The 13,127-nt window shown below is 43.2% G+C and overlaps 1 protein-coding gene across 4 annotated transcripts in view; it reads left to right on the forward strand.

The window, feature by feature from the left end:
- The window catches only part of SERTAD2 (SERTA domain containing 2), a 124,676-nt gene that overhangs the window by 53,420 nt on the left and 58,129 nt on the right, over window positions 1-13,127 (forward strand). The gene's annotated exons all lie outside the window — the stretch shown is intronic.

Consider the following 13,127-nt stretch of genomic DNA (forward strand, 5'->3'; position numbering starts at 1 on the left):
CGGATTCATTCAGCTATTTCCATCAATCCCTGAGCTCATTTACAAATGTATTTAGAAAATTGCATGTCTCTTTTTTTTCTAGTACAAACATTGGGAAGTGTATTACAGTCAAACCTCGGTTTCTAAATGCCTCCGTTTTGGAACGTTTCAGTTCCCGCCCCGAACGCTGAAAACCCGGAAGTAAGTGTTCTGGTTTTCGAACATTTTTCGGAAGTCGAACGTCTGATGCAGCTTCCACTTGAGTGCAGGAAGTTCCTGCAGCCAATCAGAAGCCGCACCTTGGTTGTCGAACATTTCAGAAGCCGAACAGGCTTCTAGAACATATTATGTTCGACAACCGAGGTTTGATTGTACTAGAAACAAGAATGCACACACAATCCACTTGGCATTCGGAGGAGAAGCACAATGTCATATATTTGTAGAATAATAGAATCTTAGAGTTGGAAGGGACCCCAAGGGTCATCTAGTCCAACCCCCTGCAGTGCAGGAATCTCAGCTAAAGCATCCATGACAGATGGCCATCCAACCTCTGTTTAAAAGCCTCCAAGGAAGGAGAATCCACCTCTCGTGGGAGTCTGTTCCACTGCTGAACACCTCTTACTGTCAGAAAGGTTTTTCAATATGTTTAGTCGGAATCTCCTTTCTTGCAATTTGAAGTCATTGGTTTGAGTCCTACATCCAGAGCAGGAGAAAACAAGCATGTTCCCTCCTCCATATAATAGCCCTTAAGATATTTGAAAATGCCTATCATATCTCCTCTCAATCTCCTCTTTTCCAGGCTAAACATATCGAGCTCCTTCAAGTGCTCCTCATAAGGCTTAGTTTCCAGACCCTTGATCATCTTGGTTGCCCTCCTCTGCACATGTTCTAGCTTATCAACATCCTTCTTAAATTGTGGTGTCCAGAATTGGACACAGTATTCCAAGTTTGGTCTGACTAAGGCAGAATAGAATGGTTCTATTACTTCTCTTGATCTGGACACTATACTTCTGTTGATGCAGCCTAGAATAGCATTAGCTTTTTTTGTTTCTGCATCACACTGCTGACTCATGTTAAGCTTGTGGTCCACCAAGACCCCTAGACTCTTTTTGCATGTACTGCTAATAAGCCAGGTGTCCTCCATCCTATATTTGTGCATCTGGTTCTTCCTGCCTAGGTAGAAGGTAGGTGTGGATTTTTGTCTAGTTTCCCAGTACTGTTTCTAGCCTAGAGGTGGAGGAAGGGTGGAAAGTGCTAAGAGGAGCATAATACCTGCAGCACCTGAAATCGTTTTGGCTGTATTGTTCAGCAGAAAGTGGGAATATTTAAGTTGATCTCTGCTTAGTGCCATCAACTGTTAAATCGCTAGAATTGTTCCGTATTCTTCACAGACGCTAGTATGTGTATTCTGAGATGTGCCGCTGGGGTGACAGAAGGCACAGCAGTACAAGATCTTAACAAAACAAGAGCTCCACATCTGTATCTTATTACATTGTGGGCTTGGTTTTTAAGGCATGGATTTCAGTGGCAGTTGCATTGTGAAATATGGTATGGGGAGGGAGGAGGAGGACTACTCACACTCTTGCTTTACTTACGTGATGTCCTTCTAGTCATTTTTGTTCAACAGCCTCCACGCATACCCCATCCCCAAACCTGGATTTTACTTTCAACTGTAAAGTAACTAATTCAAGTTCAGTCATAGCTGCCAAGTTATCCCTTTTTTACAGGGATTTTCCCTTATGCTGAATAGGCTTCCTCGCGAGAAAAGCGAAAACTTGGCAGCTATGGGTTCAGTGCCAGGGGTGTGCCATCTGGTTCAATGATTCTCAAAGGGTGTGGCAGGAGAGGATGGCAAAGGTGGTGGGAAGATTCAAGGTCATTTAAACATTTAAGTGTAGTATATTATAGTATTGTATCAAAAAAATTATTTGCATAATATAGATAGATAGATAGATAGATAGATAGATAGATAGATAGATAGAAAGAAAGAATATGGATAGATAGTCACAAAGTCTGCAGAGAGGTGTGTGTTTTTTAAGGGTTTAAAGCAGAGACTTTTTTAAGGATATGAATAAAGGTTGTGGTGGAGAGAGGCCCACAATGTGATGGAATATTATTGTTGGAAGGGGATGTTAAGGTTCATCCAGTGTGGTGTAGCAGTTAAAGTGTTGGACTAGGCCCTGGGAGAACAGGGTTCAAAGCCCCACCCAGCCATGAACTTCACTGGGTAAACAGTTGGTCCTGCAATACATTTATTATTTCACTTACTGTATACAGTAGTGGGCTCTCGTTGAAAGGCGCTCAGGGCAACGGACAACTCCTTTTGTCCTCAACCTGAAGTAGGTTAAGCGGTGAGATAGTGACAGGCCCAACACCAAGTCCATCCAGCAGTGCTTCATGACAAAGGGAAATTTGAATCCTGTTCTTCTAAGTCCTAGTCTGACACTCTGAAAACTGGCCGCCCAGATAAATTTGTGAACATACTTTGGCTCCTCCGCAATAATATGACAGCAACGATTGTGGATAACAATGGCTCTCAAAGTGAACCATTCACAGTAGGATTAGGTGTTAAACAGGGATGTATTATCGCCCCAACTCTGTTTATTATCTTCATCGCCATGATACTGCACATTGTCGAAGGGAAACACACACACTCAGAGGATGACCTCCAAACCATCCTAAATATCTTTGCAGAAGCTTACGAAAAGCTTGGCCTATCGCTCAACATCCAGAAAATCCGAAGTGTTGCACCAACAAGCATTAAACAACCCCTCTGCAGTGCCATAAATCCAACTTAATGATGTAACGTTGGAAAATGTTGACCACTTTTCCTACCTGGGCAGTTATCTTTCCACAAGGGCCAACATTGATGAGTGATTGCCAAAGAAGAAGACACCATCCTGAGAAAACTACACATACCAGCAGTTATGGTTGAAAGTGAAATGGCACCCAATGACACTTGAACAGACTCTCAAAAAAAATTTTGTATGAACTGTTTGGTTGGGGGTGGCATCAAGGTTCATAGAAGTACAGTAAGAGAAGATTTTTAAAAAAGCAGATCTTGTAATGTGCTGCTAAAGATAAGCGATGCCTGAAGAGAGCGGAGGATAAACTGAGGTTGGATCTCTACACCAAACCCCAGAGAGACACTTTTTAAAAACAAAAAATTAAAAAAAACACCTGCTTTCTGTTGAACCAACCCACCTTTATGTTAAAGCTTGAAAGCATTCAGGTTATACATGATTCCTGTTTAACTCAAAAGGACTTGTGTATTTTTTCTTTAAGTTAACAACCTTTATTCCCCGCGACGGGGTGAGCTCCCATTGCTCGGTCCCAGCTCCTGCCAACCTAGCAATTCGAAAGCACTCTGGTTTTGCCAAAAGCGGCTTAGTCATGCTGGCCACATGACCCGGAAAAACTGTCTGCGGACAAACGTCGGCTCCCTCGCCATGTAAAGCAAGATGAGAGCCGCAACCCCAGAGTCGACCACGACTGGACTTAATTGTCAGGGGTCCTTTACCTTTACCTTTTTATTCCTTCCTTTGCATGTTTTGTGCAAAGGACCTGTCTCAACAGCAGCACTACTGAATCTTCCCTTCCAGCTATCCCCCACAATATAGGCAAATTACACAGAAGGAAAATATCATGGGCTGTTTTCACATAAGATGCTTGAAACCATGTATGAGTCTTCCATTTTTCCACATTTTGAATTCAAACACAATACCTAGAAACTGGCTACATGGTGCCAATTAAATATGACTCCCTTCTGATTTCTGTCCTACATTGATGACACTGAAACATCATAGCATTCAATGGTATTTATTATTTAGTGTGCTACCTAAAAAGGGGGGGGCAGTTTGCAGCCTCACAATCTAAGAAAGGATAATTTAGTGAGTGTAAACACTCAACATAAGCTTCTGACAATGTTCTTAGTTTGACAGTGAACATTGCATTAGAGAGAGTAGTTCTAAAGCAACTGAACAACATATAGTGTGTCACTTTTAGATTAAGGTCTTGACAGACTTTTCTGTTTTTCCTTGTCTGCAGGGTAATCTAAAGAAATTAAAAAGGAGGAACACATTGAATGCTTTCAAAGAAACCTAGATTTTGAAATAATATGGATAACTGCATTTAAGCAGAAACTCCACATTAGAGAATGTGAATGTGTTTTTGCTGTGTTTTGTTAAGGTTTGAAGGCCAGATTGGTCTAGAATCTAGATGGTGAAATATAAGTTCCCATTTTTGCACATTGTATTCTGCACCTATTCAAGTCAGGTGTTTTGAATCTTCTGAAGTGTGGCTTTACTATTGTTGCTTTTAATTATCTAGAATGAGCTGCCCGGCATGCTCCCCTCCAGACATTTTGGACTACAACTCAATCATCCCTGGCCTTTGGTCATGCTGTCTCAGGTTGATGGCAGTTGTGGCCCACGGCGTCTGGAGGGGACCACGTTGGCTACTCTTGACCTAGAAGGTACACATACATAATTATTGTTATTGCCAGTTTGGAGCCGCTGCTGCATCTATTTATGCCAGCATTTTTAATAACAAGGGGTTTCATCTTTTTCGGTTCCTCTCCTTCAGTTAGCAGTCTGGAAAAGCCCATCAATGCAAACATAATATTTTCCATACATGCCAGCCTTTCAGTTTCATAGGAGACCTGGAAATCATGCCAGAGCATGGCTGACTCCATACTTCAGCAGCCATAAGAACTGAGCAGGCCAGATTTTCTTTTTCACAGGACGCCATTAATCATTTTTGCCCTCAGGACAGAGAAACTTGGGCTCTAGTCTTGTGCACATTTGCCAAGGAATATGCTTACTTCTGAGTAAGCACGCATTAGGATCGCATTGTTGGTTAAGTACTTTGTAAGGGCATGCAGGTTTGGCTGCAAAATGGCTTGTCTTGTTTCTGCAGCAGCGTGTTAAATGCACCAAATAGTGCATTGCAGAGAGAGAGAGATTGAGAGATTGAAACACACCCTTTTGGGGGCACTGAAGTATTTCAATGAGACACAGCGAAAGGAAACATCTGTTAAGCACAAAGATATCATGTTCAGTGGCAGTTTGTGCTGTAACATTTGCCTGCATGTTGTGTGTGTGTTTGTTTGTGTGTGTGTCATTTCAGATCCCAACCAGTTCAGTGTCTCCCTTGTTCCTTGGCTTGTCTTTCAGTCTGTCTGTGGTTGTTCTCCATGCTTCTTATGTGCCACCCCCGTCGTTTTGCCCGGACACTGAGGTCCAGCGCCGAGGGCCTTCTGGCAGTACGTTCATTGCGAGAAGCAAAGTTACAGGGAACCAGGCAGAGGGCCTTCTGGTAGTGGCGCCTGTCCTATGGAACACCCTTCCATCAGATGTCAAAGAAATAAACAACTATCTGTTTTTTAGAAGACATCTGAAGGCAGCCCTGTTTAGGGAAGTTTTTGATCTTTGATGAATTAATCTTTTGCTGGAAGCCGCCCAGAGTGGCTGGGGAAACCCAGACAGTTGGGCAGGGTATAAATAATTTATTATTATTATTATTATTATTATTATTATTATTATTATTATTATTATATCAATTCTGTCATTTCTTGGCAAGTACACTGGTACCTTGGTTTACGAATTTAATTCATTCCGGAAGAAACCAAAGCGTTCTTAAACCAAGGCGTGCTTTCCCATAGCAGTGGGGGACTCAATTTACAAATGGAACACGTGGAACATGTTCTGCTCCCAAGGCAAAGTTCACAAACCAAAACACCTACTTCTGGGTTTGCAGCATTCTTAATCCAAGTTGTTCATAAACTAAGCTGTTTTTAAACCAAGGTGCCACTATATTGTGGTTTGGTGCATTTTCTCTCTCAAACTGGTTTCAGTCTAATAAGAAACCTGGATGAGGAGTATGTAGCAATCTGAACATACCCTAACAGCCATCGCACATGCAGAATGGGTGGCCAATGAATGAGTGGGATTTCTAGGGGGGGGTGCGTGGGCAGGGAAGCCAAGAAGGGCATGTGGCGTGAAATGGCCTCAGTGCGTTTTCAAACCACCTGGAGTTGGGGTGGTCATGGGGTAGACAGAGGACCTGGGAGCTAGGACAGGTAAGAGAATAAGAGCCCAGAGTTCAGAAGTTGGAAGCGCTGGCAAAGAAAGCTCAAGCACATATTGCCTCATCTTGGGTTGTAGCCCTGATATTCTGTGCCATTCTTTTCTCCACTGTGCCTTCTGCTGACAGTCCTTGCCTGAGCCTCGGTTATCTCTCACATTCCCTACCGTGGGCCTCCTGACCTTTCAACTCTGCTGCTGTTTAATCCTCCCAAAGAGCTACTGCGCAAATCACCACGGAGTCCTGCTTGTGTATTTGCACATAGCTCCTCTTCTCCAAATTCCTTTCCTTACACATCAAATTAGGCAGGCCATTCCTGCCTTTTAATGCCACCTAGTTTGCCATACCCTTTGCACATGCCTCCCTGCCACTGTACATGGGGCTTTGTGCCACAAGAGAAGAGGTGGGTAAAAGCCCTGTCCAAATGGGGGATAGACAGACAATTCACATGTGCGTATAAGATGGCAAAACAAAGACACAGTATGGAGAATCCTCAGGTTATGCATGAGATTGTCTGATCAGCTTCAGAAGAAACGGAAGTTGGTAGGAGCTTCAGAAATTATAGGATCTATAGGGCTTTACAGAAGCAGGAACATTTCCTCCATGGAGCCAGAATGCTCTGAAATAACAGACATTCTTGCAGACCTCGTATTAAAACTGTTCCTGCACTGTACCTGTCATCTGATCTTGCATTTACAGTCACATGACTGTATCATACCCCCCAGCATTTCTCTGATGAAAATAGGCATATCAGCCGTGTATATGCTCCCCCAAATAAAACATCTCCTTGCACACAAAAGTCATATGTTGGGGAGAACAATTCTAATCTCTGTAATGTGCCAATTTTCTATATGTTGGGTTGTGGGACGGGCAGACATGCCACCACCACTCCAACAGTCTAAAGTGGTACAGCCCAGACACAATAATAGCACATGATCCATGATTTATGTACTTAATTTATAGACTTAAGACATATCTAGTAAGCGCTATGAAAAGAAGGAACCAACGGAGGTCCATAGATACTGCTCGTAAGGAAATCCAGAAGAATGGGAAGACATATCTTAACCAGATTTCCACAGGTGTAGGGCCTGCAAATGCCCCAGTCCCCAAACACTCTGCACTTCAATCAGGAGAAAGCTGCACTCGAAGAGCTCAGGCAATGCTGGATTACAGCATCAATGTCAGCCATAGGAGAAGTAATCAACATTTCCCAACATTACACCATTGAGTTGGTTTTGTGGCACTGCAGAGGGGTTGTTTTTTGCTTGTTGGTGCAGCATTTTGGTTTTTTGGATGTTGAGTGATAGGCCAAGCTTTTCGTAAGCTTCTGCAAAGATATTTAGGATGGTTTGGAGGTCACCCTCTGAGTGAGCACACACTACGCTGTCATCAACATACTGAAGCTCCATGTCGGAAGTTACAGTAACCTTACTCTTTCCTTTCAGCCTACTCTGATTAAAGAGCTTTCCATCTGTTTCATATGTGATTTCTACTCTGGAGGGGAGTTTCCCTCCGACAAAGTGTAGGATAAGGACTATGAAAATAATGAATAAAGTTGGGGCAATGACACAACCCTGTTTAACACCTGATCCCACTGTGAATGGTTCACTTTGATAATAGTATGCTGGCTAGCTGAAAATCAGCTTGGATCAGCTCTCTGGCCTTTGCCAGATCCCAGCCCAGTTCCTCCTAAGCATCTATCTGCCCACTCACTGCCCAGACCACCCCTGCTATTGGCATCTTCCTTACAGACCTCTGGTGAGAACCAAAGGGCTGAGTAGTTCGCCTTTAGCAAACAAAGGCCACTGTCGGTGATTTGTGGAGAAATGGCATCTTTTCAGCCAAGCCTAGTGTTGGCAGGAGGCAAAACTGCCCCAGGGGGCAACTGCTGAGTCTCTGCTTGAGTGGGGCATTCCCTTGAAGCAGCATGCTCAGAATAGTAGTTTGCAGCAAAAACAAGAACCAGAGTTCCTTTTGGCCTCTTACTCTTGCATACACTCTTAAACTTATGGATTGTCTTGATGAACAGTGCCTCTAATTTTAATGAGAGCAAAAAAAAAGTATACCTCAGTGATGAGAAAATTGGGAAATACTGATTGGGGGATTTATTGTGGCTGACTTATTCTGCCTTAACGTAGAGAAACCACAATTCCCTGAGAAAGTTGGAACACTAGGTTCCTCTATGCAGTTCCAGTTCCCAGATAATGAGCACATTATCCATGCGCTGCCGTTCCTTCCCAAAAGGTTTTGTTATACTACTGACTCATGTACCACTGCCCTTGTGTGAAAACAGTAGCAAAACACAGAGTCTAACTGTGCTGCTGTTCACTTTTTTCTAGGGGAGATGGAATTTAGCTTTCCCAAATGCTTTGGGGAGGATCCGGCCTGTTTAATGTGATGGATTAAATGTTAAATGGATTTAATTTTAAATAAAAATATGTGCATAGAGTGTAGATTTTAATGCCATTGACTTAATCTTTTAAGTTCCATATTTGGACAATAGTAAATTATTTATTTAACGTGACACCTTTGGGGACTTTTTGTTAATACCTCTCTGGAGCCAGCACATAGCAAACCTCCAGCCCTGTTGGGTATTTTCTACCACAGTATACCAGTAGTTAATGGCCATGACAACAATTTGAGAATTGTACAGGAGACTCCCCTCCTTGCCTGAGAGTTGCAGGCACCAGAAAGTCTCCATTGGAAAACCCCTAAACATTCTGTTTAAGCCAAAAACTGGATTTAATGAGAGCTTAGGAGAACTTGGTGGGACTTTTATTTGTAAGTGGGTTATTCCCCTTCACCCTACACATGCTGCCAGATATATATTTCAATTCATCCCTTCCGTTGTAGATCTCTGCCTCTAAAACACAAGGCAAATCAGCAAATAAATTGCTTCAATAGGTCTAACGACAAGACAAAGGCCTGGTATGTTGCCGTGGCTCAAGGGGGTGAGGGGTGGGACTATGTGACTGCTTTGGTATGATTTCAGAAGTGAATATAGCTGGTTGGAAGATAGATGGGTGCCAGATGCAGTTTGACATAGATTCAAGCAGCTGTTTCTAGGCATGGTGTTTCATCAGCTTGCAAGCAGGAGAACTGTAGTGAGACTTTCAAATGCAGAAATGGATGCAGCAGAGAGGACAGTGGAAAAGAAACAGCTTTGGCTATGTGATTTTAGGCTAGCAGATTAAGTGACACCTAGTCAGACATTTTAGATGCTGCAAATCAACGTAATTAAAGTTGATAAAGGAGCTAAATTCAACAAACTTCTTTGGCTTTGTGTGTGTGTTGAAGAACAGCTCTTGTACTTTTGTCAGCTAAGGAGGGGGAATAAATTCTGGGTCCCAGCTGGTTCTTTGTTTTGCCATTGTAAAAGCAGGTCCACAAGGGTGCTCTCTTGTTAGCAACAATAAAATCGTAGTCCAGGTCCTTGAACTGTTTGCCTGCTGTGTGCAGAGGGGAACTGCAGTCTGAGACAAGAGGCAATACATGGCTTTGTGTTCTTGCCTTCATTTTCAGAGGTGCAGAGTGTTTCCTGGCTGCATCTCTCCATTCTGCTCTGCACTTAAAACTTCAGCAGGCTGCAGTGTTTTTACTTCGTATGCAAGTCTCTCATTGTTCTAAGGCCTGTATGTAAAAGTTGTCTTTTGATGTTTTCCACAGTTCCAACAAAAGGGCAAGTGTCAAAATATCTCAGTCTAGAGCAGGCATGTCCAACAGGTAGATCATAATCTACTGGTAGATCACTGGACGTCTGTGGTAGATCACTGGTAGATCACTGGCTCCTCTCAAAGAAGCAACTTCTGCTCCCCTGGAAAACTTTTAAAAAAGCTCAACATCTTTGCCCTGCACCCCCCAAAAAGGGGCTTTCCCCCTCCCTAAATAAAGCTGAACAACTTTGACCTGAACCCCAAAAACGGGCGTAGATAACTGCCAGTTTTTAACTCTATGAGTAGATCACAGTCCCTTGGGAGTTGGCCACCCCTGGTCTAGAGCAGGCACGTCCAACAGGTAGATTGTGATCTACCAGTAGATCACTGGATGTCTGTGGTAGATCACTGCTAGATCACTGGCACCCCTAAAAAAGCTCACCCAAAATTTTCCTCCTCCCTAAAAAAAGCTGAACTATGACCTGAAGCTCTAAACAAAAATGGGCCTCCCTCCCTCCTAAAAGAAGCTCAACAAGTTTGACCTAAACCCCCCAAAACAGGGCTGCCCTTCCTTAAAAAAAACTCAACAGCTTTGACCTGAACCCCCCAAAAGGGGGTAGATCACTCCCAGTTTTTAACTCTTTGAGTAGATCAGAGTCTCTTGGGAGTTGGCCACCCCTGGTCTAGAGCAAGATCTAATTTAAAAGCCTTTCCTGAAGCTGGATTCCTCATACCTAAAGCATTACTGTGCTCACTGGTCCAGCCTTGAAAAATTGCAAGGAAGTAGATTCCCCACAGCCTCCCTTGCTGTTCCATTGCAGAATGGACTTTGAGGTTTGGAACCATTTCCTCCCTTCCCCCCCCCCTTGCATTCCGCCCTCCTCAAATATGGTGGGCAATTGCAAACTATGTGTGTATTTTTCCTGTTTAGTCCCCTTCCCTGCTAAAGACTAAATAAGCTGGGTACACAGGGAAGGGGGTGGAAGGCAGAGTGCACGGAAACCCTGTCTGCAGACAAACACCAGCTCCCTCGGCCTGAAGCAAGATGAGCACTGCATTGGACTTATCTGTCCAGAGGTCATTTACCTTTACCTCTTACAGTGGTGTATATAGTGGTACTTCTGGTTACGAACTTACTTTGTTTCAGAGGTCCGTTCTTAACCTGAAACCATTCTTAACCTGAGGTACCACTTTAGTTAATGGGGCCTTCCGCTGCTGCTGCGCTGCCACGCAATTTCTGTTCTCATCCTGGGCAGAGTTCTTAACCCGAGGTACTACTTCCAGGTTAGTGGAGTCTGTAACCCAAAGTGTTTGCAACCCAAAATGTTTGTAAGCCAAGGCGTTTGTAACCCAAGGTACCACTGTAGTTTCTTTGCTGTAGAGCTTGGGAAAGGAGGGAGATGTTGAGGCTAAGATATAGAGTAGCTTGCCTATGGTAATCTAATAAGTGGTGAGATTCAAACTTGGGTCTTCCTTTAGCAATGCAGGTTGTACAGTATTTGGATGCAATGGTATGCTGTGGTTTATTGTTTATGTTATGCAGTGACATGCTATGGTTTATTGTCTCACTTCTGTTCTTGAGTAACCTTAGTGTTTTCCACACCTGGACAAACTGTGGTTAGAATGAACTATACAGTAGTTTTTCACACACACACAGCCAGTTTCAGACATTGGATTAAGCTGTTTGTTTTTTTAAATCAATAAACCATAGTAAAGTTTATGGTTCAGACGTAGCACTGAACTGTGGTTAACAAAAAATGGGAAGTGAAATAGTCTGGTCTCCTTGCAGCCATAGCGGAGAGGAGGAGAAGACGTGCACAAACTGAGGCTCACATGCGCTTCTTCCTCTAAAGATACAATCTCGAAGTTTAATATACTGCAACTAAAGAACATCATGGCAGAGCATTTGAAAAGAAAGATAAACCTATCAGCCAAAAAAGCAATTAAAAGCCTAAATTCCACTGCACATTTCTGAAGATGCAACGGAGGCAGAAGATTATGCCTTTCTCAGCAGCTTTCAGTACCTGTCAGTAAAAATAGTTAATGGCCACTGCTTCATGTCCATCCTATGTCACGTAATACATGTTTAAAACATAATAAGTATGGATGCTGAATGAGTATTGTCTGCCAATATTTAACTTCAGAATTCTGCATATGTGGACTTCCAGGTCTGTAAATTTCAGTTATGCACTTTTAGCCCTCTTACAATATTTCATTGAAGTTGCATTCTCTATTCAGGAGGCAATGGCTTTATTTAGCAAGTTAAACATATCTCTTTTGCATCACTTTGTACACAAGTGGGTTGTGATCTAATCATATAGACATGTGAGCCATTTTGTAAACAGCAGACTGAAGTGGGGGGAAATCAACTAGCAGACTTTTCATGAATGAACTGGCTAATTAGAATCAGTTTTCGAAAGTGTGCCAATTAGTGCTCAAGTGCTTGCCTTTCACTGCTGGATTCTGAGGTGGATGGTTCATGTATGGTCTCTAGAACAAGGTGAGGGGGTACTTTAGGCCTAAGCCTAGGAGATAAAAAAAGTTCCCCACCTCCATGGGCCAGATCCTTATCAGGACCTAGGCCAAATTTGACAGGTGGATGGAGCTGCTGACCCTTTCAGTCTTCAGATGTCACAATGATATCGGGTTATTGGACCATTTGACGTCCCAATTTGAAGTCCCTGGACTTCAGAGAGCCCAGGCCTCTTGTGTGTGAGGAAGTTCCCCCCAGGGTGACTTGAAAAGTCTGCTGCAATGGACCAACATGGCTCCCCCTCTGGAAATTCAAATAAAAGTGTAGTAAGGCCTCCAAAAAAGGTAAAAGAGGATATATCCTGCCAGCCCTTCTCCCCAGCACTCTAAGTGACACCTAAGATGACTATTGAAATGTATTCATTTTTATGCCTCGCTTCCCAGCCATGGTCTCAAAAAACAAGACCACCACCCAACAACATTTAAAAAACCACAGTTGTTTAATGTTTTCACTAAGAAATTAACTAGATCCATAGGCTGCAGAGCAAGTGACTAAAACTCCTGTGGACACGCAACAGAAATATGGTTAGTGGGTTATTGCTTTTTTAATGAAAAGGCCTGATGCCTAAGAAGCTAGTCCTGTTCCATATTATTGCCATGTTCAAAACATATGCCATGCTCATGGCTTGCCTACTGGGAGAGGCCCTCCTCTGGGTCACATCTGTGGGGCTGGGTGAAGGCTTGTTTGACTGGAACAAGAGTGAGGACATGCTTAGTGGCTGCACCCAGATTGTGGAACACTCTGGTCCCCAAGTGCTGGGTAGCACCCCCATTTTTTGTGCCAGTTGGCAAAGACTTATTGGTGGTTATCTGTTCCGCTTGCCTCAATCCTATTTTGTCGTGGTATTGGATTTTATTGTGAAATGCGGTTCTTATTTG

The sequence above is a fragment of the Zootoca vivipara genome, chromosome 3 (genome assembly GCF_965207765.1).
Source record: "Zootoca vivipara chromosome 3, rZooViv2.hap1.1, whole genome shotgun sequence".
NCBI classification, from domain to species: Eukaryota; Metazoa; Chordata; class Lepidosauria; order Squamata; family Lacertidae; genus Zootoca; species Zootoca vivipara.